This window comes from Lycium ferocissimum, chromosome 12 (assembly GCF_029784015.1).
Source record: "Lycium ferocissimum isolate CSIRO_LF1 chromosome 12, AGI_CSIRO_Lferr_CH_V1, whole genome shotgun sequence".
NCBI lineage: Eukaryota > Viridiplantae > Streptophyta > Magnoliopsida > Solanales > Solanaceae > Lycium > Lycium ferocissimum.
In genome coordinates this window covers 60,493,641-60,499,767 of record NC_081353.1, presented here as the reverse complement: position 1 = coordinate 60,499,767, position 6,127 = coordinate 60,493,641, and positions in this window count along the sequence as shown.

The following is a 6,127-nucleotide window of genomic DNA, read 5'->3' as shown; positions in this document are numbered from 1 at the left end:
TGACTATAAATTTGTTCGATTTGAAGGCTACGAGAAAGAATATTTCGAAAATTTTGCTATGTATTTTATCTTATTTGGTTTAAAAAGTTTGGCGTGATTTTGTGTACGTGAAAGAGTCCGAGGGTTCGCTCGGCCCTAAGTAAGGGTCGGGTGACCATCACACCCTAATAAGATCGTGGTGATACCAACAACATTATCGAGTTGTTGCAACAAGTGTATTACTTGTTGCAACAAGTAATACACTTGTCGTAAAGAAGTCAATAATACTGTAGGCAAATTTTCGCTTTTTGGGTTTTGTTTCGTACAAAAATCGAAGCCGACTCAACAGTGATAGTTGAGTTGTTGCAACAAGTGGAACACCCGTTGCAACAACTATACAACTTGTTGCAAGAAGTCAATCCGTTGGAAAGCGACTTCGTTTTTGATTACGTTTGAGCATAAAATTGAATCGACTCTAACAGATAGTTGAGTTGTTGCAACAAGTGGAACACCGTTGCAACAACTATACAACTTGTTGCAAAAGTCAACAATTGTTGACAGCGGCTTCGCTTTTTGGGTTCTCGTTTCTGCATAAAATCGAAGCCGACTCCAACAGATTGTCGAGTTGTTGCAACAAGTGGAATACCTGTTGCAACAACTCACTCGCTGTTACAAAGTTATTTATTTAACAATTACAATAACTTCATAATGTTGTAGAAGTTGCAACAACCACATTATATGTTGCAACAACTACAACAGCTACTGTAAGTTGTTGGAAAATCAAAGAGATTTATACCCAGGTGAAAAATTGAAATAAAACAGCATTGTTGTACTTACCAAATGAGCGGAAAACACTTATGAAGTAATTGCCGATTAAGCTACACCAACAAAATCCGACCAAAAAATTGCAAAATCGGGTGGTCACGTTTTTTTCTTTCTTGAGCAACAATGGCGGACGAAGAAGAAGAAGAAGAAGAAGAAGAAGAAGAAGAAAGCAGAACAATGGAATGACTTATGAAGTAATTCCCAGTGCTACACGAATGAAATCCAGTCAAAAAATTGCAAAATCAGGTGGTCTTGTTTTTTTCTTTCTTGAGCAAAATCCAGTCAAGATGATGATGATGATGAAGAAGAAGAAGAAGAAGAAGAAGAAGAAGAAGAAGAAGAAGAAGAAGAAGAAGAAGAAGAAGAAGAAGAAGAAGAAGAAGAAACGAAGAAGAAGAAGAAGAAGAAGAAGAAGAAAATGAAGCAAAAAGAAGAGCCAAAAATGGTGGAAAGCGGCAAGCAGGCAAACAGAAAATTTGCCGCATTTTTTTTGGCTCTGTAGGGTTTATATGGGTTAGGTCAAAGTGTTAAAAATAAAACTTAGGGGCAAAGTGTAAAAAATAAAGCTTGGGGTCAAAGTGTTAAAAATATAACTTTGGGGTGAGTCAAAACTCCCTAATCACTAATCCAAAGTTTATCACCCCCACTCAATTAAAAAAAAAACTAGAGTTACCTCAACTCAATTTTAAAACCTATTTGTCACCTATAATTAAAAGGCCCAACTTGCACAAGGGTTTTTTAAAATTAGCTTTTGGAAATGAGGGCCTTGAAAACTGATATCTTTTCATCTTTCATTTTATTTAATATCTTTGTCATTTAATTTGGGCCATTAATCAGGTAATATATTTAAATTATGATAATAATTAAAACTATGCAGCTCAAATTATTCATTTGAGAAACGTTTTGGGAAGTAATCAAAGTAGAGAATGAATAGCATCAACCTTCATTAATTGGATTCATTGAATTAGTGTCTGAACTTCCAACACGTACACACACGTTCCACAATATATAATTCTCTCATTTATTATACAAAATGTTTATATCTAATGTTGTAGCATGAATTATTGCAATATAATTACATTTTTAAGATAAAATGGTAATCTAAATTTGAATATAGGAGCTTCCCATTTTTAGTATAACTAGTTTCTCGCTACATGCCACGTGTAGCGGGTCCTATTTTTTTCGATTCGTATTTGTATTTGCCTCATTTAAAAAGGAAAGTGTCCCGAGGAAGTACGGTTGTCAATCTTAACGGATAAAAGGAAACAATATACTTCTACGTGGATGGTGCTCTAAATGGACATTGTTTTAGAGTCGTCACCTAACTTATAGGGAAGTTAGGAAAACTAGTTCGAAATGGTTCATTTAAAACGACTAAGTTTTAAAAGAAATCAATCTATACCAAAGCCTAGGTACGGGTTCTGGTGATCCCCCGGGGAAGGTGTTAGACACCCCGGTATTAAGGATCCGTAAAATACCGTTGACCTACGGGTTCTAATAGTATGCCTTGTAAGTATAAATTGTTTTTGATAAAAACTGCTTTTGTTTTATATTTCCACACATGAAGGTTGGTCTTCAAGCAAAAAATACTTATTTTCAAGAAATAAAAATGGTAGAGTTTTGCCCAAAATTGGCCGTTTTGGGGTTCGGACTAGAACACCTAGGTTAAAACCCGAAGGGGTTAACCTAAGTAGAACACTACGGCCCCGTTTGTCCATAGATACCAAAAAAAAATCACTTTTTTTTGGAATTTTGGAGTTGGAGTTGGAGTTGGAGTCATGTTTGGCCATAGTTTTTGAAATTGTAGTTTTTGGTGAAATGTAGTTGTAAAAAAAGTGAATTTTTTTTTAAAAACAAGTTTTTTGAGTGAAATTCTCATGGCCAAACGCTGATTCCGGAAAAAAAGTGAAAAAAATTTCCGGAATAAAGTGAATAATTCTTATGGCCAAACGGGGGCTACGTAAGCCCACCCGAGTTTAGAAAAAGATTTTTAGTTTAAGTTTTATAAAATCATTTTTGGCATATTATTATTATCCATATTTTAACCATATTTTATATTGTTAGATTTTTAATCTTTTTAGTCCAAATTAGTCCAAAAATATTTTAAGTCCATTTTGTCCAAATTGTTCATAGGTACAGTCCCAATTTGTCTCAAATGTCCATAAAATTTGTCAAGTCATTTTTGTCCAAAATCATGATTTGCAGTTAAAGAATGTCCAATTTTTTATCCATAAGGTAGTTTCAGTCTCAAAAAATCATTTGCACGTTAACATTTATCAAAAAATTAATTTTTATAACTTAAAAATGGTTTTTGGTGACTCCAAATTCATGACAATTTTTAAAGGGTTCCAATAAACACATTTCATCAATTTTGCCGAATAAACAATAAGAGGTAGGGAGTTGGGCCTACCAAGCCCAACAGAATAAATGCATATAAAAGACTATCCGCTCCAAGTTATGCTCCAAATGCTTAGTCCGTCCATGATTGAGGTTGACTCGATCGAGGAAAGTTAGTGGGCAACGGGTTTGGGTGGACAGGAATGCAAATGGGTATACATGATATTAGTACATGTTCATAAAATAGACTAAGTAAAAAAAAATTAAAGGGATATGATAATTATTACAATGCCAAAAATAACTTACAACTTTATCGGGCCAGGCCCATATATAATTAGCAGATAATAAAACAGGCCCAAAACAGTAACACTAGTTGTCCAAATGTACGAATGAGTGACAGGTTTCAAGAATTCCAAAACTGAGACAAAAAGGTTCATCGCACTGTCCTAGGTGCAAGAGATGGTTCATTAGACATAACTTGATTCAAACAAGCAAACAAAGTCAATTAACTGAACATTTCAAGTGAGTCAAATACAAACTGGATCACCTAAACATGGTTTTAGTTTTAAGGTTCCCTTTAGTCTACTAGGTGATCATGTTAAGCAAGAGGGACTAAGCAAGCTATAAGCAATATCAGTTTAAGGAGGGTACAAGACGCAAATGGCAAGTTATATGGACACTGCAAAAATGTGACAAACAAGACACCGGATAGGAATAAGATAAAATCACCAACAATACTAGCCCTTTCCCAGATCCATTATTCCATTTTAAAGTCAAGAACACAAGTCCTTCTCCTGTAGTCTTGAAAATCACATGGCCAGAATAAGAAATCAAGGTTCATTTTAGAAGTTCTTAGCATTAATAGGTTCCATACTTTCCAAACACCTTTCAAGTCCAAGTTACAAGTTATATTGGGAAAATTTGAAAGGTCATTTTCTGGAAAAACAGTGGCCATAGGTTTCAAAATCGAACAAGCCAAGTAAGCAGAGGCCATGGACATCTTTAATTTAAGCAAGGTAATCAACACAGAAAAACAAGGGTATATTTCAGATTTTCAAAATCATTTTTTTAAGCTCAAGATCAGTCTTAGAGAGTGTTATAGGGTCCACATATAACAGACACTACTATATACTAAAACAACAAGAAACTCCAGAAATACTTAAGCATACCAAAGCACAAGCAACATATGTTTGAAAACCATTTTCATCCGGTTTTATACCTAAAGTTTTTCAAGTCATTTCAAAAAGACACAAAGTATTACAAGACATCTTTTGGACCAGATTTTAGCCATTATCAACAAGTGAAGGAAAACAAACTCATTTTTTGGTCTCAAGATAGTTTCAAACAAAGAATGAAAAGATTCATTTTCAAAACCATTTTTTAACTTTTTGACCCTTAAAACTCATTTCTTAAGCTCTAAGCTATAATATGCAAGTATCAATCTCTATTCTTTAAACTGGAATCAATAACTAAGATGAACAAACTCAAGAGACCAAAAGCTGCTACGACAAACCAAAGGACTTCTGAATCTAATGAAACAGTAACAACACAACAAGAATCAGAGAAGAACCACTTTAATAACCTTCAATACAACACTAAACTTCACAAAAAAAATCACATGACAAGTTCATATCTCAGAAAATCCAATGTAACAATAAACTATAAGCTAAAACAGACCCTTCTCCTCATTTTTAAGCCATTTTCAAACACCAATATCAACTAACAACACCCCAAACTACATAATATCATCATCATAACATAGATAAGCTATTCAACAGTTAAAAACACATGAAAATACCAAACATAATCCAAACTTCAATAAACAGATTTCAACACATAAAGATAAATTAAAATAGAGTAAATAAGGTGGAATAGGAGTATTACCTTTTTGAAGGGCAATCTAAAGATCAAAAGAGAGGAATTAGATCACAACTTCAACACTAACACCCAAGAATCTTTAAAAACAGCCCTTGTTCTTGAATTTTTGTATAGTATGGGTATTTTGAGAATAGTATAAGTGTAGTATTGTATTGTATTTGTAGTATTTTGTATTGTAATGGTAATATATGTATATCAACAGTAGAGTTTATGAGTAATCAGTGAGGAAAATCAAAACCCTAGCTGTCACTAAGAGAATTTTGGATAAAAAATCAGACCCTTTATTATGTGTCACGCCCCGAACCTAGGCCTAGACGTAACACGGGACCCGGTGCCTGACTGCATGTGACCGAGCGAACCAATTGGCTGGCTGAATCAACATGTGATATCAAAACATAACTGATTTACAACATAACACTAACACACATGCTGATTAACTGAAAGTCTGACTGAAACATCATAATGCGGAAATACTTAGACAATCTGAAAATATCTAAAAGTAGCCAATATGGCTAAACCAAAACAACTGAACAACTGAGTATAACTGCCAACAAGGCTAACATAACAAATATCTGACTATTTGGACTGTGTCTATGAAGCCTCTAAGAATACTTGAATAATATAACTATCTAAAAACTGAAATAACTGGACAGCTGACAACGCCTCGAAGGAATCTGGGGCTCACCAGTAGCTGATACGTGCAAGTCCTAACTAGCTGGATCGTCAACCTGTATATCGTTACCTGCATCACGAGATGCAGGCCCCCAAGCAATAAAAGGGACATCAGCACATTTGAATTGTATTGGTATGTAAAGCAACTAAAGCAATAAAGTACTGGAACTGAAATCGAAACTGATAACTGTAAACTGTGATAGCAAAGGAAGTGGAGATATGAATACTCCCTGCTCTGTATCTGAATCATTTGTTTTATTAGTGTTTATATATGTGGGGCCTCGGCCCAATACTAAGTGCACGCTATGGCCTCGGCCTAGTAGTGCGTCAGTCAATGGCGTCGGCCAAACATACGTATACATAAGACTGTGCCCTTGGGCAAAATCACATATGTTCAATTATGGTTAATTAATAAAGACCGAGACCATAACAACAA